Source organism: Manis javanica, chromosome 12, assembly GCF_040802235.1.
Source record: "Manis javanica isolate MJ-LG chromosome 12, MJ_LKY, whole genome shotgun sequence".
NCBI lineage: Eukaryota > Metazoa > Chordata > Mammalia > Pholidota > Manidae > Manis > Manis javanica.
The window spans coordinates 55,904,674-55,930,425 of NC_133167.1; the positions used below are offsets into that span (position 1 = coordinate 55,904,674).

At 41.5% G+C, this 25,752-nt stretch overlaps 1 protein-coding gene across 7 annotated transcripts in view; it reads right to left on the reverse strand.

Annotated features, from left to right (window-relative positions):
- OSBPL6 (oxysterol binding protein like 6) overlaps positions 1–25,533 on the reverse strand; it is a 237,953-nt gene extending 212,420 nt beyond the window's left edge. For all 7 annotated transcript variants that reach the window (XM_073218653.1, XM_037000359.2, XM_037000357.2 and 4 more), the window contains exon 1: positions 25,403–25,533. The gene's annotated coding sequence lies outside the window, so the exon portion shown is untranslated. The remainder of the gene's footprint in view (positions 1–25,402) is intronic.
- Between the last annotated feature and the right edge of the window lie 219 nt (positions 25,534–25,752).

Genomic DNA, 25,752 nt, shown 5'->3' on the forward strand with positions numbered 1-25,752 from the left:
ACAAAAAAAAACTCTGCATCCTAAAATGCTTTGGGGTTACTACACAATTGTTATCTAAAATTGGTTAAGAGTTTTCAAGCTTTGGGGCCAGACAAGCTGGGTTTGAATCCAGCTTGGTCACCACAGATGGACTGTAGCTGCCCATCTCCTCTCTGGACCATGGCTTCTGCATCTGTAGGAGGGGAGTAACAGTATCTGCTTCACAAGCATCTGCACCATGAGAGGTTAATGTACATGTACAGGAGACTGCTTGGCAGACAAAAGATGCCAACCAAATGGTAGCTAGTCTTAAAGTGCTCTTTAAGGAATTAAAAAAAAAAAAACCCTAGAAATTTCACTCTATTTGAATCACATCAACATAAATAAGCTATATCTTACCTGACCTGAGGATTTTTCAGTTATATGCCATGTCCCAGAAATTTTATTACATGTAATTTTCCCAAGAATAGCCAATGAATCCCTAGCTAAATCCTACCAGCCCTCAGGAGGCTCATAGAGAGGTGTGTTTTTCATGGCCTTTCTTCAATCCTCACTCTCCTTGGACGCTTCTGTAATATTTGTGACAGCCCACTTCTCTTCCTAGAAATTCTTCCCTCTCTTGACTCGGGATCATGATTCTCAGTCTTCTAGCTGACCATCTAACTGTTGCTCCTCTACCTGAGATGTCGTCTGTTCTTCCCATCCCCTAAGAATGTCATCAGTCCCTAAATTTTTATCCATGCCCCTCTTACCCACAAGACCCCCCTCAGATTTTCACAGCCTCCAGACGTACTCATAGCACTAAATCACATTCTTGGCATAACAATTACCTCATTACACCTCATATTATACTAAATTATGCATTATCTTCCCAGTTAGATGGGAGGGTCTTATAAGCAGGATCACAGCTTAATCATCTTTCTTTTTCCCTTAAGATCTAACAAAATCTCTTGAACCCAGTGATTGCACTAAGTAACTAAGTGGGTAGGCATATAAAATACTTTTAATAGATTACTAACGTTAAAACAGAGGCTTACAAATACTGTTGACAATTTTCTTCTCTCTCTCAAAATAGCTTTGGGTTAATAAGGCATAAGAGACATTATGACTGTATTTACATTTTACATAATAAATTTTCCAATTAATGAATATTAATAGTTTTTTCAATTAACATGCTAAAAATAATAGCTAGCACTTACGCAGCACTTACTATGTCCTGTTCTAAGAAATGTATGTGCATTAAGTTATTCTATCATCAACACAATCTTATGTTTGACACTATTTTTACAGTTCCCATTTTAAGAATGAGGTAGCTAACGCAGTGAAGAGTTAAATGACCTATTTGTACAACTGGACAAAGCCAAGCCAGGATTTGAATCCTGGCCATTTTGGCCCAATGTATGCCTATAATCCTAAACTTTACCTAAGTAGCCATTCTCTATAAAAATCTAATTTTACACAAGCACTTTTTAACTCATTTATTTTTCACAGAAGTTTGTTATTCATAAGTAATATTTTTTCTATAATATAAACAAATACATCTGCATAATTACATCAAAGCTCTGGCTACAATATACATATGCAATATACTAATGCATATTTTATAACATCAAATTTGAATTAAATATTACATTATTTTAACTTCCTTTATCCTACTTCCGTATGCTAAAAGGTGTTACTAGTGCAACATGGAATCTTCTTGATGAACTACCCTGAGAAAAGTATATTTCCACATAGATTTTTCTGTATTCTGTACTGACTTTTAAATTCAAGAAAACTAAGAATTTTCATAAAAAATGTAACATGAACTCACACTAGTGCTATTTAGCACTGGGTGTCATGGAGAACTGTAATAATGCTATAATCTTGTTGAAAATGACAATTTAATCTTTGTTGTTAGGTTTTTAAAGGTTATACTTAGCCTTATTTAATTTCTTGCCACTAGAAAATAATTTGCTATTACAAAGTCTGCTTAATTCTTGGATGTTGTTATACTTAAAGCTTTTATTAGGTTAATAAACCCAAAAATAGTAACAGAGAATTCTACTATTAAAATGTAAAGCAAATTTTAATCAACAAAATTCTTAAAATGTGATTAGCCACTGCTGGTAGGCCTAATTTCTCAGCAATTTTTAAAGAACGATTGTTTCAGTCTTTGTCTCACCAAAAGTAAGAACATCCAAGAGTGTTCAAAAGTGCAATCCTGTCGACTTCTGCCATAAAAGTAACATGCCCAAACCAGACCTTTCTGTTTTTCTTTGCTCTTTTTCATTGTGTGAAACCTATTATACAGATCTTAGACTCCAACAGCCTCACCCCTAGGTCCTTGCACTTGCTGTCCCCTCTCCCAGGAAAAGATTTATACCCAGATTTTTGTCACAACCTGCTCCTTCCCATCATTCAGGCTCAGCTCAAATGTCTCCACTTTGCAGGTCTTTTGCCTGGCTGTCTACCCAAAGGATCCACTGTTATCAGTTGTCACGTCCCCCCACAAAGTATGTTGAAGTGCTCATCCCCAACACCTCAGCACGTGACCTTATTTGGAAATAACGTTGTTGCAAGGTAGTTGATTAAGATAAGGTGATACTGGAGTAGGGTCGGCCCTTAATCCATTGACTGTCCTTATGTGAAAAGGAGACACACAGACACAGAGACACAGAAAAGAAGGTCTGGTGACAAAGGAGGCAGAAATTGGAGTTGTGATATCACAAGCCAAGGAGCGCCTAGAGCTACCAGAGGCTGCGAGGCAAGAAAGGATCCACCTTGGTTTTGGAATTGTAGCCTCCAACACCGCGAGAAATGACATTTCTATTGCTTTAAGCCACCGAGTTCGCAGTACATTGTTAGGCAGCTCTAAATTAATACACTCACCACCATCACCAACTGCCCTCTGCTTCTCTGTCATCTACTGTCTCATAGTGCTTCACAAAATCTAAAACAGCAGTGTACTTTTATTGACTGTCTCCGTTCATTAGAATGTCAATTTCATGAGCATGCAGAGGAAGGGGGGTGCTTTTCTGACCTCACAGCAAAGAGCCTGGCACATAGTAAGTGCTCAAGAAATATTTCATCAAATAAATTAATGATCCTGAGAGATGACAGGATTAAAGAATGTCAGAATGACCATTCATTTCCGATACTCTGAACAAGATGAAGCCTCCTATAATCTAATAACAAAGTTTAATAATGGATTTATCTAGCACTGAGGAGGACTTCATACCATCTTAACTATCTGGAACTACCTGAAAAATAAACCTCTTAGCAAAAGAAAAACAGCCTCAGCAAAATGAGAAGCAAGAAGCATTCCTTACATACTACTTCAAAGATGTGGCTAAAATATAATTACTTTCTGGACCAACGTTTCCCTATGTATCAGGAGAAAAAGCTCATCTCGTGCAAGGGCAGCACACACAGGGTCAGAGGTCTGATGGCTAATGGAAGGATAAAGCAAAAGATCTCCAAGAAGAGTGTCAGTTAAGGGTCGAAGGAGAAGAATTCTGGGGTAATGGGTAGAGGAGCAATGAGAGGAGTCCTACAGCCCTAGTCCCCTCTCTTGCAGGCATGAACGATAATGGGCATTCTTAGTCTTGAGTCATTAGCATCAATTTAAGAGGCTCTCTGTTGTTGGGACCTCTATGTGCAGTTTTTCAAAGAGAAGTATATAAAACATTCAAAACATTCCAGAGATTTCCATTCTTTAAAGAGTTAACATTAATTGGGGAGAAGATTCATGTTTAATAGGAATAAATGGTAACTTGTGGGCAACCCTTCTTTCCTTGAAGATACCAGAAAAATGAGGAGCCACAGAGCAGGTAAGTCCACCGTGAGGGAAGCAACCGGATGCCCAGCACAGTGGACACCTAAGCGGCTTCAGAGGCGAGAGAAACAGTAAAGGGCCTGGCCCGAGAAAAGAAGCTCCCCCTCTGCTTGGGAAGGCAAGAGGTACACAGGGGCAACCAAAGGGAGACTCACAGTGGAACAGGGAACAAGAAGCTGTGGAGCTGTAAGGGACCCATGACTGCCCGGGGGCTTCATGAGTGATCAGGTGAGAGGGGCTGGAAGAAGTATGAGGGAGAAGCAGACCCCTGGAAGCGGGAAGGGCAGCAGTCAGCAAAGGGGCCTGGGGGAGACAGAAAGCTGCTGGGCAGGGAGAGGGGACGGGAGGACAGCAGCCTTGAGACAGCCAGAGATGGGCTGGCCCTGGTGACTGACACCTGCATTACCCCAAATTGGTCAGAAATTGGAGTTTTTCTACTTAGATTTTCCACATATGATAAATTTTCAAAGAACCATCATGTTGACCATTAAAAAAAAAACCCCACTGGAACCCTCATACACTGCTGGTGGGAATGTAAGCTACTTCAACCACTGTGGAAAGCAGTATGGAGGTTCCTCAAAAAACTAAAAACAGAAATACCATTTGACCCGGGAATACCACTCCTTGGAATTTTCCCAAAGAATACAACCTCTCAGATTCAAAAAGAAACATGCACCCCTATGTTTATTGCAGCACTTTTTACAATAGCCAATATATGGAAGCAACCTAAGTGTCCATCAGTAGATGAATGGATAAAGAAGAGGTGGTACATATACACAATGGAATATTATTCAGCCATAAGAAGAAAACAAATCCTACCATTTGCAACAACATGGATGGGGCTGGAGGACATTATGCTCAGTGAAAGAAGCCAGGTGGCGAAAGACAAGTGCCAAATGATTTCCCTCATTTGCGGAGTAAAACAATGAAGCAAAACTGAAGGAACAAAATAGCAACAGACTCAGAGACTCTAAGAAGGAACTAGTGGATACCAAAGGGGAGGAGTGTGGGAGGGTGAGTGGGGAGGGAGGGAGAAGGGGATTGAGGGGTATTATGTTTAGTACATGTGGTGTGAGGGATCACAGGGAGAACAGTGTAGCACAGAGAAGGCACATAGTGGATCTGTGGCATCTTGCTGCACTGATGGACAGCATTGCGGTATGGGTGGGGACTTGATAATATGGGTAAATGAAGTAACCACATTGTTTTTTTATGTGAAAACTTCATAAGAGTGTATATCATTAATAAAAATATTTTTGGGGGGCGGAGTCAGTATGGTGGCGTGAGTACAGCAGTGGAAATCTCCTCCCCAAAACACATAGAGCTATGAAAATGTAACAAAGAAAAATCTTCCTAAAATAGAGACCAGAGGACACAGGACAACATCCAGACCACATCCACACCTGCAAGAACCCAGTGACTTGCAAAGGGGGTAAGATACAAGCCCTGGCCCAGTGGGACCCGAGCGCCCATCCCCCCGGCTTCCAGCGGGTGGAAAGAAACCGGAGCGGTTTTTTTTTTTGGTGAGTGCTTTTTGGAAGCCTTAAAGGGACAGGGACCCCACTGCTAGGGAGGCAGGGTGGTGGGATTGGTGAGCGGGAGCCTGGGACCGGCGCCTGAGAACAAAGAATATCGCGCGTTTTTCCCTACGGGACCGGTGGGCGGGTGCCTGAGACCGGCGCCTGAGGACGGAGTAAATCGTGCGTTTTTCCCCTTTTTTTTTCTCTTTTTGGTGAGTGCTTTTTGGAAGCCTTAAAGGACACGGACCCCAGTGCTAGGGAGGCAGAGCAGCGGGATGGGTGAACAGGTGCCTGGGACCGGCACCTGAGGACAAAGAATATCCCATGTTTTCCCCTGCGGGATCAGAGGGCGGGTGCCTGAGACTGGCGCCTGAGGAAAAAAAAAAAAAATCGCGTGTTTTTTCCTTATTTTTTCTTTTTTTTTTCTGTTCCCTCTCTCATTGTTGCTGTTGTTGTTTTGGTTTGGAGAGTGCTTTTTGGAAGTCTTAAAGGGGCAGGACAGGTCACTTAGACCACAGGCAGGGAATCTGGGGATCTCTGGGCACCCTAACCCCCTGGGCAACAGGGAGCACAGAGGCCCCTTACAGAGATAAATAGCCTCCCGGCTGCTCCCCCTCCAATGGGGCTCCACCATTTTGGAGGAGCAGCCCCAGCCAGGCCACGCCCACAGGAACAGCGGAGATAAACCTCACAGAAACCGGGCAGGAAGCAGAAGCACTGCCTGCGCACAGCTGCCCAGCATAAGCCACTAGAGGTCGCTATTCTCCCAGGAGAGGAAGGCCACAAACCAACAAGAAGGGAAGCTCTTCCAGCGGTCACTTGTACCAGCTCTGCAAACTATCTCTATCACCATGAAAAGGCAAAACTACAGGCAGACAAAGATCACAGAGACAACACCTGAGGAGGAGACAGACCTAACCAGTCCTCCTGAAAAAGAATTCAAAATAAAAATCATGAACATGCTGACAGAGATGCAGAGAAAAATGCAAGAGCAATGGGATGAAGTCTGGAGGGAGATCACAGATGTCAGGAAGGAGATCACAGAAGTGAAACAATCCCTGGAAGGATTTATAAGCAGAATGGATAAGATGCAAGAGGCCATTGAAGGAATAGAAGCCACAGAACAGGAACGTATAGAAGCTGACAAAGAGAGAGATAAAAGGATCTCCAGGAATGAAACAACACTAAGAGAACTATGTGACCAATCCAAAAGGAATAACATTCGTATTATAGGGATACCAGAAGAAGAAAGAGAGGAAAAGGGATAGAAAGTCTCTTTGAAGAAATAATTGCTGAAAACTTCCCCAAACTGGGGGAGAAAATAATCAAACAGACCATGGAATTACACAGAACCCCCAACAGAAAGGATCCAAGGAGGACAACACCAAGACACATAGTAATTAAAATGGCAAGGATCAAGGACAAGGAAAGAGTTTTAAAGGCAGCTAGAGAGAAAAAGGTCACCTATAAAGGAAAACCCATCAGGCTAACATCAGACTTCCCGACAGAAACCCTACAGGCCAGAAGAGAATGGCATGATATACTTAATGCAATGAAACAGAAGGGCCTTGAACCAAGGATACTGTATCCAGCATGACTATCATTTAAATATGATGGTGGGATCAAACAATTCCCAGACAAGCAAAAGCTGAGGGAATTTGCTTCCCACAAACCACCTCTACAGGGCATCCTACAGGGACTGCTCTAGATGGGAGCACCCCTAAAAAGAGCACAGAACAAAACACACAACATATGAAGAATGGAGGAGGAGGAATAAGAAGGGAGAGAAGAAAAGAATCTCCAGACAGTGTATATAACAGCTCAATAAGCGAGCTAAGTAAGGCAGTAAGATGCTAAAGAAGCTAACCTTGAACCTTTGGTAACCACGAATCTAAAGCCTGCAATGGCAATAAGTACATATATCTCAATAGTCACCCTAAATGTAAATGGACTTAATGCACCAATCAAAAGACACAGAGTAATAGAATAGATTAAAAAGCAACACCCATCTATATGCTGCTTACAAGAAACTCACCTTAAACCCAAAGACAAGCATAGACTAAAAGCCAAGGGATGGAAAATCATATTTTAGGCAAACAACAGTGAGAAGAAAGCAGGGGTTACAGTACTAATATCAGACAAAATAGACTTCAAAACAAAGAAAGTAACAAGAGATAAAGAAGGATACTACATAATGATAAAAGGCTCAGTCCAACAAGAGGATATAACCATTCTAAACATATATGCACCCAATACAGGAGCACCAGCATATGTGAAGCAAATACTAACAGAACTAAAGAGGGAAATAGACTGCAATGCATTCATTCTAGGAGACTTCAACACACCACTCACCCCAAAGGATAGATCCACCAGGCAGAAAATAAGTAAGGTCACACAGGCACTAAACAACACACTAGAACAGATGGACCTAATAGACATCTATAGAACTCTACATCCAAAAGCAACAGGATATACATTCTTCTCAAGTGCACATGGAACATTCTCCAGAATAGACCACATACTAGCTCACAAAAAGAGCCTCAGTAAATTCCAAAATATTGAAATTCTACCAACCAATTTTTCAGACCACAAAGGTATGAAACAAGAAATAAATTGTACAAAGAAAACAAAAAGGAACTCACAAACACATGGAGGCTTAACAACATGCTACTAAATAATCAATGGATCAATGAACAAATCAAAATAGAGATCAAGGAATATATAGAAACTAATGACAACAACACAAAGCCCCAACTTCTGTGGGACGCAGCGAAAGCAGTCCTAAGAGGAAAGTATATAGCAATCCAGGCACACTTGAAGAAGGAAGAACAATCCCAAATGAATAGTCTAACATCACAATTATCGAAACTGGAAAAAGAAGAACAAATGAAGCCTAAAGTCAGCAGAAGGAGGGACATAATAAAGATCAGAGAAGAAATAAACAAAATTGAGAAGAATAAAAGAATAGCAAAAATCAACGAAACCAAGAGCTGGTTCTTTGAGAAAATAAACAAAACAGATAAGCCTCTAGCCCAACTTATTAAGAGAAAAAGAGAATCAACACAAATCAACATAATCAGAAATGAGAATGGAAAAATCATGACAGACACCACAGAAATACAAAGAATTATTAAAGACTACCATGAAAACCTATATGCCAACAAGCTGGAAAACCTAGAAGAAATGGACAACTTCCTAGAAAAATAAAACCTCCCAAGACTGACCAAGGAAGAAACACAAAAGTTCAACAAACCAATTACGAGCAAGGAAATTGAAACGGTAATCAAAAAACTACCCAAGACCAAAACCCCGGGGCCGGACGGATTTACCTTGTAATTTTATCAGACACACAAAGACATAATACCCATTCTCCTTAAAGTGTTCCAAAAAATAGAAGAGGGAATACTCCCAAACTCATTCTATGAAGCCAACAGCACCCTAATACCAAAACCAGGAAAAGACCCCACCAAAAAAGAAAAATTACAGACCAATATCCCTGATGAATGTAGATGCAAAAATACTCAATAAAAAATTAGCAAACAGAATTCAACAGTATATCAAAAGGATCATACACCATGACCAAGTGGGATTCATCCCAGGGATGCAAGGATGGTACAACATTCGAAAATCCATCAACATCATCCACCACATCAACAAAAAGAAAGACAAAAAACACATGATCATCTCCATAGATGCTGAAAAAGCATTTGACAAAATTCAACATCCATTCATGATAAAAACTCTCAGCAAAATGGGAATAGAGGGCAAGTACCTCAACATAATAAAGCCCATATATGATTAACCCACAGCCAGCATTATACTGAACAGCGAGAAGCTGAAAGCATTTCCTCTGAGATCGGGATCCAGACAGGGATGCTCACTCTCCCCACTGTTTTTTAACATAGTACTGGAGGTCCTAGCCACGGCAATGAGACAAAACAAAGAAATACAAGGAATCCAGATTGGTAAAGAAGAAGTTAAACTGTCACTATTTGCAGATGATATGATACTGTACATAAAAAACCCTAAAGACTCCACTCCAAAACTACTAGAACTGATATCAGAATACAGCAAAGTTGCAGGATACAAAATTAACACACAAAAATCTGTAGCTTTCCTATACACTAACAATGAATCAATAGAAAGAGAAATCAGGAAAACAATTCCATTCACCATTGCATCAAAAAGAATAAAATACCTAGGAATAAACCTAACCAAAGAAGTGAAAGACTTATACTCTGAAAACTACAAGTCACTCTTAAGAGAAATTAAAGAGGACACGAATAAATGGAAACTCATCCCATGCTCATGGCTAGGAAGAATTAATATCGTCAAAATGGCCATCCTGCCCAAAGCAATATACAGATTTGATGCAATCCCTCTCAAATTACCAGCAACATTCTTTAATGAATTGGAACAAATAATTCAAAAATTCATATGGAAACACCAAAAAACACCAAAGACCCTGAATAGCCAAAGCAATCCTGAAAAAGAAGAATAAAGTAGGGGGGAATCTCACTCCCCAACTTCAAGCTCTACTACAAAGCCATAGTAATCAAGAAAATTTGGTACTGGCACAAGAACATAGCCACAGACCAGTGGAACAGATTAGAGACCCCAGACATTAACCCAAACAAATATGGTCAATTAATATTTGATAAAGGAGCCAAGGACATACAATGGCAAAATGACACTCTCTTCATCAGATGGTGCTGGCAAAACTGGACAGCTACATGTAGGAGAATGAAACTGGACCATTGTCTAACCCCATATACAAAGGTAAACTCAAAATGGATCAAAGACCTGAATGTAAGTCACGAAACCATTAAACTCTTGGAAAAAAACATAGGCAAAAACCTCTTAGACATAAACATGAGTGATCTCTTCTTGAACATATCTCCCTGGGCAAGGAAAACAACAGCAAAAATGAGCAAGTGGGACTACATTAAGCTGAAAAGCTTCTGTACAGCGAAAGACACCATCAATAGAACAAAAAGGAACCTTACAGTATGGGAGAATATATTTGAAAATGACAGATCCGATAAAGGCTTGACGTCTAGAATATATAAAGAGCTCACACACCTCAAAAAACAAAAAACAAATAACCCAATTAAAATATGGGCAGAAGAAGTGAACAGACAGTTCTCTAAAAAAGAAATACAGATGGCTAAGAGACACATGAAAAGATGCTCCACATCGCTAATTATCAGAGAAATGCAAATTAAAACTACAATGAGGTATCACCTCACACCAGTAAGGACAGCTGCCATCCAAAAGACAAACAACAAATAGTGGCGAGGCTGTGGAGAAAGGGGAACCCTCCTACACTGCTGGTGGGAATGTAAATTAGTTCAACCATTGTGGAAAGCAGTATGGAGGTTCATCAAAATGCTCAAAACAGACCTACCATTTGACCCAGGAATTCCACTTCTAGGAATTTACCCTAAGAACGCAGCAATCAAGTTTGAGAAAGACAGATGCAGCCCTATGTTTGTCGCAGCACTATTTACAATAAGCCAAGAATTGGAAGCAACCTAAATGTCCATCGGTAGATGAATGGATAAAGAAGATGTGGTACATATACACAATGGAATACTACTCAGCCATAAGAAGTGGAAAAATCCAACCATTTGCAGCAACATGGATGGAGCTGGAGAGTATTATGCTCAGTGAAATAAGCCAAGCGGAGAAAGAGAAATACCAAATGATTTCATTCATCTGAGGAGTATAGGAACAAAGGAAAAACTGAAGGAACAAAACAGCAGTGGAATTACAGAACCCAAAAATGGACTAACAGGTACCAAAGGGAAAGGAACTGGGGAGGATGGGTGGGCAGGGAGGGATAAGTGGGGGGAAGAAGGGGAGTATTAAGATTAGCATGCATGGGGGGGAGGGAGAAAGGGGAGGGTGGGCTGCACAACATAGAGAAGACAAGTAGTGACTCTACAACATTTTGGTAAGCTGATGGATAGTAACTGTAATGTGGTTGTTAGGGGGGACCTGATATAGGGGAGAGCATAGTAAACATAGTACTCTTCATGTAAGTGTAGATTAAAAATTAAAAAAAAAAAGAAAGAAAAGGGAGATTATTCCTTGATAGGATAAAACTATTGGTAAATCAAAGATCAACACATGCTTTAAATATCCTTAATGTTGATCACTTAAAGGGTGTCAGATGATCAGTTATGGAGGTACTCTTTTCTGATAATATTCCTTTCTCTTAATTATAAAAAAAAAAAAAAGCAGTTACTGTGTGCTGACCTCCAATGAGTTCTGCACAGTGGTATAGAGGGCATGTCAAAGTGTGGGCAAAGGGTCTGTTTGTTTCTATGCAGAAGATCAAGGCCTAGCTTGGCTACCCAGAAAATGAACTAAGATACGATATGAGGAGGAGCTTCCGGCATCAGCACTCTCTGGAGGACTCGTGCCGGGGGATGATCATCAAAAAGCCTCCACAGGGATCCGGGCGATGCTGCGGTTGTGGCTGCGTCCACCCCACCATTTCCTGGACTTGCCATTGGAATGATGAGGGAGATGTCTAGGCTGGCATGTGCATACAGTGAGACAACGAATTTGACCGGATCTGTACTGTTGGAACTCAACCAGGAGTTGGGTGGGGTGCAGGTTGTAGCACTCCAAAATCTCATGACTATAGACTATCTACGGTTATAAGAACATATGGGATGTGAACAGATCCCAGAAATGGGCTGCTTTAATTTGTCTGATTTCTCTCAGACTGTTCAAGTACAGTTGGACAATATCCATCATATCATAGACAAATTTTCACAAATGCCTAGGGTGCCTAAATGGTTTTCTTGGCTTCACTGGAGATGGATGGTAATTATAGATTTGCTTTGTTTATGTCACCGTATTCCTATTATGTTAATATGTGTGTGCAAATTAGTTAGTAGTTTAAAACCTATACATACTTAAGGTACTCTACAAGAAGATATGTCAAAGAAATAATCAATCCTCCCATGTTTTCGTCCATATGCTACCTCTATAGCTTTTCTTCTTCCTTCCTAATTACAACCCTTAAATAGAATTCGTGCCTCATATCGAATTTACCGAGTATCATAATTCCTCCAGGTGGTAAAGATACGTTGAGACAAGTGCTGGGCATAGAAGTCACAGGGCATAAATCTGCAATGAAGTAAAAAGCTAACCTTTTCAAACAATATGGCTTCTCTTTCACTTACCAACTTTACATTTCCCTGTATGGCCCCGGAAGATGACTGGTTAGCCAGAGACGGGTAAGATTCCTCAAGGGAGGAACAACCTAAGACAGGCACAGTTGCAGGGGGGCCATCAGGTGAGAAATTGGGGATCAACAGAGGTGAGGCTCAGAACCTCACCCCCCCTGCTTTGAGAGAAATCTTCTGCATCCATGGATGTTTTGCTGCCCTTGTCTAGCTTGGATTAATACTTAGTCCATAGGCACACACCTGATCATCTGATCATCTACATTTGCCCTCTTACAGCAGTAAACTATGTTTTCTACCTTTATCTTGCATCTACCTACCACTTCAGTATTTTATTAAAAATAAAAATAATAATAATAATAAAGGGAGAAATGTGGGATCAACATATAAATCAAGTACAAAAATCAAACGAATATTCATATTTTACCAGATTGTTTATAGGTCATAATGCCTGATCAAAACCGAAAGTTTCTGTTATGAATGCCCTTGTACTGTTCACCATGTAAGAACTTATTCACTATGTAAGAATTCGTTCACCATGTAAGAACTTGTTCATTATGCTTCAGAAGATTGGAGACTGACGAGAATTAGGCTTGAGATGGATTAATGATTGTACATTGAGCATTGACCCCCCTATACTGAATTTTATTGTTGTTAACAACAATTTGATCAATAAATATGAGAGATGCCCTCTCAAAAAATATATATATACATATATATTTTTAAAAGACACTGAATGTGATAAAATTATAATTTGTATTTGAGTTCCTAGTCACCTCTGAATTGTATAGCACCACAGGCAGGTTAGCATGAAATCAGTTATCACTGGGCAAGTCTACAGAAAAAAATATAGTTGTTTTGGTTTTCTTATTGTTTGGATTGTAAGTAACTGGGAATTTAATGTAATGATTAATAACCATACTTTCCTATGTACATAGGACTTAAAAGTTCCCTAAACGTTCACACATTCTAATGTGAAATGTGATCATTCCAATGATCACCCTTTTACTTTCACTATCAGATGAGGCTCCAATGTTACTTGTCCAGGGTCAGCTGCTGAACAAGTAGATAAGCTGGGAAGAGAACTTGGGTACCCATGATATTGACTCAAGGATTCTTCCTGTCAAATATATACTGCTCTCTGAAAAGACTACATTGTGATTTAAAAAAAACACCACAAGATAGCAGGCTATTTCCATGGAAGAGTGTATTGAAAAAAAGAAGTTGAATGTGAGGCAAGGAGAAGCAGCACTTCAGCAAAATACCGTATTCACATGTATTGAATATCTTAAACAAATGTAGTTAAATGGTCATTCATATCAGAGCAACCTGCTCCCAAAATTCTTTGAGAAATCAGATATACTAGATATGCAAGTTAAGGATCAAATGCATCCTGAAATTTCAACAGCCCTGGAGAGATATTGAAAGGATCTTTCAGATACTTCCACAACATCCTCCTAAAGCATTCCAGTGCCTTCTCCTGTGATATTCAGCTTCTCTAGCCTTTCCTCATCCACCTCTATTACCCTTTGCTCTTCAAATCACCCTGCTTTGACACCTAAAGATGACAGTCTACTATGCAGCTGCCACCTATTCCTCCTAGTGTCCAAATAAACTTTGTTTGAAAAAGAACATAGCTACTAAAACATCAGAACTTCCATAGAGAAAAGGAATGAGTTATTATTTACTTGATTCACTTGTTAGGATACATATTTAATCCTACCATTATGCCTACAGGTTAAAAGAAAGACTGATGTAACATTTTTTCCCCTGGTTTAATTTATCAGTCATTTCTGATACCAATTCCAAAGGAAGGGCTATGTCTATTAACTTTGCATAAATACATATTAATGATAATAATTAAGCTATTTTTTTTCTTCTCAGGAAATGTGTTTTGCAGCATATCTCTGATCTTCACCAAGCTTTCCTTTTCTTCCATATAACTCATCATTATTCATATTATTGCTCACCGAATTTATATTAACATGTAAATACTCTTCCCAAAGCTATGGCCCACTAACCATTAGCCACTAACCACTAGCCACCTCGGCTTTCTCTCTTACTATTCGATACCTTAATGTTCGGCACCCCTTTGTGGGCTCGAGGAGGGCAAAGTCGTGATGAAGCCATAACCCATGAAAGCATGAGTTTACAAGGAGACAACCATAAAAGGTTTTGGAATATTTAGAAAATGAATATTTTACTTTATAAAATGTTTATCCTGGTAAGACCAGTTAGCAGAGGGCACGGAGACACTGAGACAAGAGTAGGGCAACTGCAGACAACCAAGATATGCCAATTCTGTTCCAAAGGGCAACCCCTCCCAGTCTCCCTGCACTTTGGGCTTTTTAGACTGTCACAGTGGTAGTGGGGCTGAGTCTTCATGGCGACTACTACGCTCTTAGATCCACACAGAATGGGCCCCAAAGTTGCAAAGGAATGCTATTGCTTACAAGTAGTCAACATTCTTCATCAGGACAAGTGATCCTCAAGAAATTTTTTATTATTGAAGTATGATTGACACACAATAACATATTCATTCCAGATGTATATCATAAAGACTTGATATTTTTATACATTATAAAACTAAGTCGTTACCACCTACTATCATAGTTATTACAGTATCTTTGGCTTTATTCTCTATGCTATGCACTAAATCCCCATGACTTTTTACTTTATAACTGAAAGTTTGCTCTTGAGGAAGTTTTAAAGTTTTCTTGAATATATAATATGTTCACATTTTTAAAAATTCAAAAGGTAGTAAAGGGTATTCTAAATATGTGCATTAAGTAAATGCCCTTCCTATCACCCCCCAACCACCCAGTTTCTTCCCCCATGGCAATCACTGTTACCAGTTTCTGGTTTCACCTTCCAGAGTTGGTGTTTACAGTTACAAGCATAAACACATGTTTATAAACTAATATTCAACACCAATGGACATATACCGCTCTGCACCATGATAATTGTATCTTAGAGATCATTCTCATCAGCAAGTATAGAATGATTTCATTCTTTCAAACATCTACCTAGTTTTGTTTCTGTTCCTGATTTATTTGAACAATTCCATACTTACAGATAGGTTCTCTCTAACCCTTTAGTCATTATGGACAATGCTGCTATGGATGTCTTTGCGCAAATTTGTTTTGCAATGCAAAATATCTGCAGAAAAATTTCTTAGATATCCTGGGGTGAGAAGGTAGGTGAATTATAAATTTGAAAAATATTGCCAAAGTGCTATCTGTAGATGCTGTATCATTTTGTACCTCTACCAATAATGTGTGAGCCTGTCAGTTTCCAACCAAACACTTGCCACCATAAGGTATTAATGAATGTCAAGATATCTGTCATTTCCATGAGTTAAATCATTTCAAATTGCATTTCTCTTACCATGAGTTGGGCATAATTTCCTATTTATAAGTGCCATTTATAATTCATTTTTTATGAACTGTTCATTTCCTTTGCTCCCTTATTTATTAGATGAACACTCATCTTATTGATCCATAGGAGCTCTTTGGATATTAAGGAGTTAAACCTTATCTATGGCACATGCTATAAATAGTCTCTTCCCCCATGTAGGGATGTTTATCTTCTGCCTGTTACACAGACTATCTTTTCTTAAATGAAGTTTAATTAGTCAATCTTTTACCTTACTCCTGTATTCTTTGAGATGTTTAAGAGTTTTGGTGTTTTTTTTTTTTGTAAGCACAGAGACAGATGTCTTCCCTAATATCTGATCATTGTAAGCCTTCAGATTCACAGTTTTACTTTTTCTGTTGGCACTTTTTGAAATGAGACTGGAAGACAAGCTGGGACATAATATCTACTTCCTTGCCTGACCTTCGTTATTTCATTATCCTGAGTTCTTGTGGATTTTGCCCTCTCCTTCTCCCTTGCTTTCTTCAAGGAGTTTCACATAAACTTGATATTTGCTTGGCCTACCTTTGGAGATCATTCTATTTTCATAGTTCTTACTTCAATTTGAAGTTTTTCTGAGATCAAAAAGAATTTCATTAATGTCTTTTCATAATCAACATGCCATTCAAACTGTGCTACTTTTTCTATTTTTGGGAAATTATACAACAAAAACTGTTCAGATTGTTGCCTGATGGGGTGAGAATATGTGAAAGATTGTCTAGCTGCTACAGATAAATGGGAAGAAAGGATGTTATCTTAATTTAAAATAAATCAGACTTTTGGTTTGATCTCCAGAAATGATATGTAACAATGTTTTTTTCTTATTTTAGTGTTCTTTTAAATATCTTATTCTTCAAACTTTAGTCACTGATAATTTGTTACTTGGGGCAACACTGTATGATGTATAAAAAACATTAAGGTAATTTACTGAACTTACAGACCTTAGGCACTGGTATAGGAGATGTGAAATAAAGCTACTGCTGGAAATTGAGGCCAGGTTTATTTTAGGTTTGACTTTTGAGAAAAAGATTCTAAAAATACACCACTGTTGTTCTCCCTTCTACTTCCATACTCTTTTCGAATGATGGTTAGGTCTATCTCAGGAACTACAATGAAAATTGCCTCGATAAGATGCAAGATGAAAAAGTAAAAGTTAATGTTCTATTCCTGACTCAATCCCCTCTCTACTCAGATTTTTTCTTATATTAGCATACGGGAAGGGAATGACCAAGGAAAAGAGTCTAACACCAGATCATTTAACTTTTTCTGTCCTTCCCTGTCCATCAAGTTTAAAGACAAAGTTGCACATACGAAAATAGCAGACACCAAAAAATTTTAAGTTATGATATTTGTAATGTTTATTCCTCTCATCATATCCTCCACAACAAAGCCTTTCCTTTAAAAACCCTAAAAATTTTTTAAAATATATGTATGATTTCATTTTCTGTACCAGCCACTTAAAAAAGAGAATGATAGAAAGGAAGCTAGAAATCCCACTGTAGAGGTTGCTATTGGTTCATTTTCTCACTCACCTACCTCTAATTTAGGGAAAAGCTTGATTTCCTGTTAACCACCAACAGAAGTAAATTATTTGGCATATTATCTCTTAGCTGTATTTGCACACAGAGCTAGCACCTCACTGGACAAGTCTCTGGGCCTTAGTTTTCCCCCCTGGAAAATGGGGGAGGTCAGAACAGATTTTTTTTAAACCCTTTTCAAGTCTAACAACTTATGAATCTGAGTCATTCACACATCAGCACATCAAGCAAATATGAATATTTCCAGTTGTCTGAATGTTTTCTTCATATATTTTATAAGTTCACATTTCTTGAAAAGAAAACCATAACCCACCATCTCTAAGAAGATAATTTTTGATATGGTAATTATGAATTCTTTATATTTGTGTCTCATAACACTGGTGAAACATATTCAAATGATGATACCCATTTGTATTTAAATGTTATTTGCTTAAACTTATTTTTCAGTTAAATCTATTTACTTTTTTAAATTTATTTTAAATTTAAGAGTTAAGTTATATACTTAACCCTCTTTCTAACCAGTTATCCCTCACATAGTCTGGGATATTAAGGTATTTGGGTTGGCCTCCTTTCTAGCTCCATCAGGTTACAATTGACTTTTTGAGACACTAGCCCTGTTAGATGGAATTCCCTCACAAAAAAATTTGAAAGTAGTTTTTACTTTCAAGTTATCTGCCTAACCACTGTCAGAAAGTCATTGACTTTTCTGCTTTCCATAATTCACCACCTCATTAACAAAATTCTTACAATTTACAGATAATTAACATTTACATTATCATTTATTTTAATATAAGAATACACTCATACACAAAGTAAGTGAACACAAAGTAAAAGAACGGGTTCATATAACCTACCAGGAGCCTCGTCCTGAGGCCACTGGGACTCCATATACTCAATTCCCTGTAATACCCAAGTTGGACCTTTTAATAACCATTCATCTTTGTCTATTTTCTATTTTTCCCTTTCAAGGTCAACTCGACACTAAATCATATTCCATTCCTAACAAATCTGAATTCACCCATCCAACTATCCCTTCCCAGACCTCCTTCTCCTATGTGATAACATTAGTGATCTCCCCGACAGAAGGACACCCCATGACTTTAAAGTCTTCTGCTTTTAAAAAGCCAATAAAGTAGAACTACCTTTAAAGTAAACGTTCTTCACAAGGGTTGCCTTTTTTTCCCACAGCAGTCTCAAATCAAGGAAACATAAATCTGGAAAAAGTTTAGGAAACAAAAAAAACAATAGATACTTCATGCAATTTCTAAAACCAAGCCAGATCCACCACACACACATGCATACAAATTCAACAGTGGTTCATTTTGGTGGCTTCTGACTTGGGTAGACCCTGGAGGGCAGACATGTTTATGACCATCATTTAATATACTGCCTGACACCTAGTAGGTGTTCAAACATGCTGGCTGAGTAAGAAGAAAGGGTGTGCCTATGTCACCTTCACATAAGATCCTCAGTCATCGGTCCCCTCTCTGTGAAAGTGATCAGCCGGGCTTGGTAACTGAATGGGCAGGTGCCACACTGCCTCCAAAGGTCATGAAGACTCAGAACCACGCTACCAGTTTTAGTAACTGAGATGTACATGATATCAATTCTCCCTAAAATTTATTTTAGTTTATTGTCTTGACCAAAACTACTAAGTCCACTCCAGAATTCAAATCACGAAACACTGTATCTACTTAGGGCATGCAAGGAATGTGTAGCTGAAGTGAAGGAATAATCATTCCTGAATAACAGAGGCTTATTGAAAGAGTCCTCTACTCTCTTTATGACCTTTTTGGTACCTTCTGACTATTGATAAGCAACAAGCTTCTCTTCAGGAAGTCTTTTTGTTGTTGTTAAAGATAGTACCACATTTTCATTCAACTGCCCTAGAAAGAAAAGCCTTATGCTTGTCCCCATAGAAATGCTTTATTATAATGAAGAGACTTAATGGATTGGAAAACCTTATCTTTTTCAAGGGGAATGCACGTGCCATTATCTTGCAACATTTTAGATGGGAAACTGTACGAAAGCAAACATCGTCCCTAAAGGTTCTAGTCCCTCCATCATATCTTGAACCCATGTGAAATGGCTGTTTCATGGGATCAGTGGAAAAGGAACTTAGGCGTTTCTCTAGTTGGGCTAAATCTCCTAAGGAGAAAGGGATGTGACCGTGCACGATGCCTTCGGATCTTGCTACTTCCCAGAGGGGGGCGATAATTTTGGGAGGCCCTCGGGACTGAGTCTGAGGGGGACTGAAGGGTTCTGGCTCAGTCTGTGGGGGAGTGACGTGGTCTAGCCATGCCTAGTTGAGCAGGTCCTTCCGAGATAGTCCCCATATTTTTAGACAGGTCCCAGCTCAGGACCTCAAACAGTTTCATCATGATCACTCCAAGTCCACCTTATAATACATAGACAATCTTCTACTCTGCAGTCTCTCGTGGGAACAGTCTCAACTTGACACTGCCTCCCTACTTAACCTTCTAGCTTCCAGAAGTTACCGAGTATCCCCCGTCAAAGCTCAAATCTCTTCCCCTTCTGTCACTTACCTCAGATTCCTTCTATCTCAACAAAGAAAGTCCATTACCTTAGACAGAAAATAGCTCCTCTCTGACCTGCCCATTCCCAAAACCAAGACAGAAATCCTTTCCTTTCTAAGCCTAGCTAGATATTTTAGAGCATAGATCCCTAACTTCTCCCTGCTCCCTGTTGGCAAGACCCCTATACGACCTCAGCAAGAGCCCCCTTAAAAAACCATTATCCTCCTCACCCCGACACTCCTTCATTAAGCTCCGTCAAGCCCTTGTGGAAGCCCCAGCTCTCCATCTTCCTGATTTGTCGAAGCCCTTCTCATTATACATTCATGAGAGGTCCAGTCAAGCTCTAAGAGTCCTAGGCAAATATTATGGCCCATCCTTTGCCCCAGTAGCTTATCTCTCCAAGCAATTAGACCCCACAGTTCAGAGATGGGCCCCCTGCCTACGAGCATTAGCCGCTAGACAGCTCTTGCAGAAAGAAGCTCATAAACTGACATTCAAGGCGCCCATTATCATTCTGTCCCCACAGCACCTAAAAGATCTCTTAACCTACAAAAGTTTACAGACTCTCCCTCCCTCCAGACTCCTCACCTTACTGTCCTCTTTCCTCCAAAATCCCATTCACCCCCTTTGCCATCCATACCCGAATAATGACTTTTTCCTCCTTTACTGCTCTCTTGCTTTTTTCCTCATTCTTATTGTCTTCCCCGCCACCCCAGCCTCCTTTGTATAGAGATTCAAAGTCAGACAGACTTACACACAGCATCAAACAAAAGTTACTGCCCTCATTGCCACACCAGACTGCCCTCTGAAAAGCTGCTCTGAGCCTTTATACCTCCACTTTCCTCCCTCCACCGAAGTGTTCACTAGCAGCTACCCTTATTCTCCCTACCTCTGCTTCCTCTATGACCAAAAACAAGCCTATTGCAGGCGATAGCCAGACACCTACAAGAGATGTCCCTACTGGTCTTGTGCAATTCACTACATGAGTAACTTCCAGTACCCACAGTATTACTCCTCCCACCGTTTCATGAAATATCCCAACGGCTCATTCTCCTTATCAATCCCAGATCCCTGAGACTCTTAATGAGCTGCCAGAGTCACAGCCTCAGTTTACTATGGGGGGGGGTCCTCAACCCCCCACAGTACCCTTCATATCTCTCAAAAGTATGTTCCCTCTCATTCCCAGATCTCTCAAGTTGCATCAGATAGCAGACATTCCGAAAAAGTCATTATCCAAACTCTTGACGGCGCCTCTTCATCTTCTTATCCCCACCCCTCTTCCCATTTCTCCTACTCTTCATTACAGCTCATTCAAGACACCACCATCTTTCTCAACCACACCCTTAACACATCCAATTGCTTCTTGTGTGCATCACTACAGCGCCCACTGCTGGCCGCCGTGCCCCTTAATATTTCCAACTACTCCTTCCATGCAGAAAGACAACCCCTCTGCCCCCTGGCAGACATACCCCTATGGGAACCAGAATACGCAGATAATCTCACCATCCACCACTGTGTAAGCCCAACTCCACCCCCCTCCAGTGCACTTCACTGCCTCTCTATCTACACCCCTACCTCCAGCTCTAAGACTTTTACGCAACCGAGACACTTCTTTTAGTGTAATGGCAGTCTTTTCAACTCACTGCCTCTCAACTCCGATACACCCTGCATTCTCATCACCCTAATCCCACAGTTTACACTTTACAGCATGGCAGAATTCCTTGAGCTCCAACCTCCCTTGCCCTCGCGCACAAAAGAGCTGCTTTCCTTCCCATCATGGTCGGTATCTCTTAGATCACCTCAGCCATTGGAGCAGGGTTTTCCGGAGAAGCCTTGGGTCACTCTCTATAGGCAGTTAGAGATCTCAATGCCAAACTTGAGGGAGCCCTGCCATCCACTGCCGATTCCCTAGCCTCTCTCCAGACAGGTCACTTCACTAGCTAAAGTCACCCTTCAAAACCGGCGGGCCCTAAATCTGCTTACAGCCGAGAAGGGCGGCACCTGCGTCTTCCTCTGGGAAGAGTGCTGCTATTACATCAACGAATCCAGCATTGTAGAAACTGACATTACCAAACTCACCGACCTTGCCTCCAGTCTCCACTCTGCTTCCAATTCCAACCCATTCTCGTCAATACTAACAAACCCCCTCCTCACCTGGCTCTGGCCCATTGCAGGCCCCATAATAATCATTCGTCTCGCCTGTCTCTTCTTACCCTGTATAATAAAGTTCATCAAATCCCAAGTCGGAAAAATCTCTAATCAAGCTTTCAACCAGCTTTTACTCAGGAACTACCAGCTTCTGGCCACAGAAGATCCCTCACCCTCACGTGACCTCCTCACCACACGCTGAGATGGACCCCTCTCTCCACTGGAAACTGTTCCTGGAAACAATGGCCGCAGACGCCTGGCTCCTGACACCCATATCCTCTTGGCACCTTGGAATCAACAGGTCCTCAACCTATAGTTACAGGGAACCTTCATTGATTTCCAAACGTGAAGAAGTCCACATCTACTCGTCCTTACTGTGGGGAGTCGTATCAACCCTTTCCTCCCAATCCTCAAGCCCTCACTCCCTTCTCCGCCCCTGTTCAGCAGGAAGCAGCCAGAGAGAAAGCAACGTCCACAAACCCGTAGAGGAGAAAGCGGGGAATGAAGGGTCCCCACCAGTAAGATGGCAAACTTCCGGCTTCTCTTCGGGGTCCTCAGTTCCCGCCGGCGCCACCTGAAGCCCAATCACCTCTCGCCCCCCTCCCAATCCCAGCACCTAGCCAACAGCCAACAGCCCCGTAGAAGTGACACCTCAATCAATTCATGCCCCTTCCTATATAACCCAGCACCTTTCCCTAATAAAGCGGAACTATCCGGTGAATTGCTGCTATGTGTCGCTCCTTTCCTTTCAGTGTGTCCCAGGAAACATGAATGATCAGAGCAGCACTATGCAATTTTTTTTAACTGAAGAAAAAAAAAAGGCCATTTTTTAACTGAAAAAAAAAGGGAGACACATGTTATAGATACATAATGCAATATTGCACAGCACTGAAAGCCAATGAAGTACAGCGTGTAGAACATGGATGAGTCCTAGTGACACAATGTTGAGTGGAAAAATTAAACACAGTTTGAGACCTTTTTCCAAGATGAAAAAACAAACTTAAAAAAGTACTATAATTATTTAACCTTTGCAGTTAAAAAAAAATTCCTTTTTCAGAATTCATGCCATATCTTCCCAAAAAGAGTACAAACTCTTGAGGCAGGGACATCTTTTTATTTTTATTTGTATCTCCTAGAGTGCCTAGACAAGTACCTGAACAGATGGGTGCTCAAAAATAATTATCCATTGAATGGTTCCTGAGTGCTACCTAACTAAGGCTTTTTAATGAAATTTAAATCTTCCCCCAAGTCAAACAGTTTCTTGAATAAAGTCACATAAAACTTTTATTTTAACCTAATTCTATTTCTGCAGTGGTACTACAGACACTCAACCAAAAACATTCCATCTTGGAAGGACTTCCCCTTTCTTTTTGGAGTAAAGTTAACATAAGGGTAACACAATCTAGAGAAAAAGAAAACGTATCACGTGATCCTGTAAAAACCAACATAATCACATCGTACGACTCCATGAGACATCTGATAAGCCATGGGTTTGAAACTGAGCAATCACAAAAGTAACTCATCCACCGCATGTATAAGTGAGTTGCCAAGATCAAAACTGAAAATAGGAGCAAAAACAGTATTTTCAGGCTTTCTTAAAGCAAAGATTTTAATTTAAAATATTTTGTTTTTACTTGGAGAAAAAAAATTATTTTAAGGGGAAACACATGAAACCCAGGGGTAGAAGAGTAGAATAATATTCCGCCAATCAGGGCCTTCCTTTTAACCCAGTGAGGGCTACGCGTGTTAACTGTAGGTGATCATAGTGAAGTTACACTGCAGCTTCCCTCCGACCTTGGGAACTCTGCTCGCTCTCAGTTACTGTGAGCTCTTCTGTTTCATTTATTATTAGTCTTTGTATCTGCAATGCTGTAGCACTGGAAAGGAGTATCAACACTATGAGCTGGCAGTACCTAAAACTGTACAAATGCCTCCAAAAAAACAAAGGGGGAGAGGGAGAAAAAATACAACCAAAAGGAAAAACAAAGTTAATGATATTAAGATGGGGTATTTAAAATTTTTACATTTGAAGGAAGAATACGTTTACTAATCAGCTCTATGATATACAACTGTCCATTAGCACGCAATTTTTAAATTTAAGATGTTCAAGAAAAATTATTTTGTCATTTGGAAAAAATATCACAACTGAACATAACATACAATTTGTTAAAAACTAGTCCAGCGATTTAAAACAGAGTGAATTGTTACAGAGAAAAGGCCAATAGAACTTTGTGTCCGGGAGGAAGAAAAAATCTGGCAACCCACTGGGTTCACTTAGTTTCGTGTCATTTGCTTTACGTCCATTATGTAATGCTTTCCCCGCTTTAGGTCTCATGCGTAAGCTAGCGTTCAGATATATCACAGAACTGCCACGAAATCCGTATCTGTCATAACTTCCAAAAACATTTTAGAAGATGTCACGTAGATACGTGTAGTAGAGGCTTTTTAAAAATCTGCTGGTGTCATTACTTCTTCCAGGCTTCCTCCTCCCCAGGTCTCCCCACACCTCCTCCCCCAGCATCCCCGGCGAAACGATCTGCGGGCAGCTCTCGGCTGGATGCAGGGGAAGCACGTCTTGACTGCAATGCAAACCCTGTCCCGGTCTGAACCGGGGAAGGCAGACTCGGCCCTGGCCGGGGATGTGGACGGAGGCTGCAGAGGAGCCAGCGGCGGGTGGGCAGTGGTGCCCCGCGAGGGCAGTCCGCAGTGCACGCGCACAATAAAACCCAATGCACAACTTCCCCAGCCGCTCCTCTCGCCTCCCGGGATTCGCTGAAAGGTGCGGCGTAGGCGTTAGCTGGAGCGGACGCCGGCGCTCTCACCCGCGCGGGTTCGGTTCTCCGCTGACAATTACATCAGTCCTTCCCCCTAACCCAGCTCCAATCCCCAGAAGCCTAGGGGAGCGGGGGTGCCCGGCAGCGCGGAGGAATGCGGCCGCGAGCCGGGCAGTCGAATTCCCCGACAACGAGGGGGAAGGGAGGCGGCGAGCGGGGACTGTGACCCAGACGCCCCCTCCCACCTCGCTGCCGGGCTGCACTGGCCCCGCCGCTCTCCAGCCTCCCTGCCGCCCGGGCGATCCTGCCAGGGGAGCCCCCGGGGAGCGGGGATGCCTGGAGGGCCCAAAGCAGGGCTGCCCACCCGCGCGTGCCCGGAGCCCTCGGCCCTTCAGACGCGCACAATGCCCCCAGCCGCGGCGCGGACACCGGCGTGTCGGCTCCGTAGGTCCCTCTGCAGCGAGGACACCTACCTGGAGCGAGCAGCGGCACGGCCGACTCTGCGGCGCGAGGCGGGAGGAGGCCCGGCGGGCAGACGGGCGCGCGGGCTGGCCTGGGAGCGGAGGCGCGGGCGCCGCCTGCGCGGAGCCGCGGTCTCCAGCACCGACAGCAGTGGCGGCGGCGGTGCTGCGCCTCCAGTGGTCCGCCGCGCCGCAGCCCCTCCTCTCCCACGGGCGGGGCGCGCTGGCGGGGCGGTGCTCCAGGCTCCCCGCCCCCGGCATCCCGCACGCCCGTCTGGCGGGAGTGGAACCGCGGGTGGCGGGCGCTCCCGTGGCGCTCCCGCCCTGCCTGGGTACCCCTCCTGTACGGGGAGAGCCGAGCT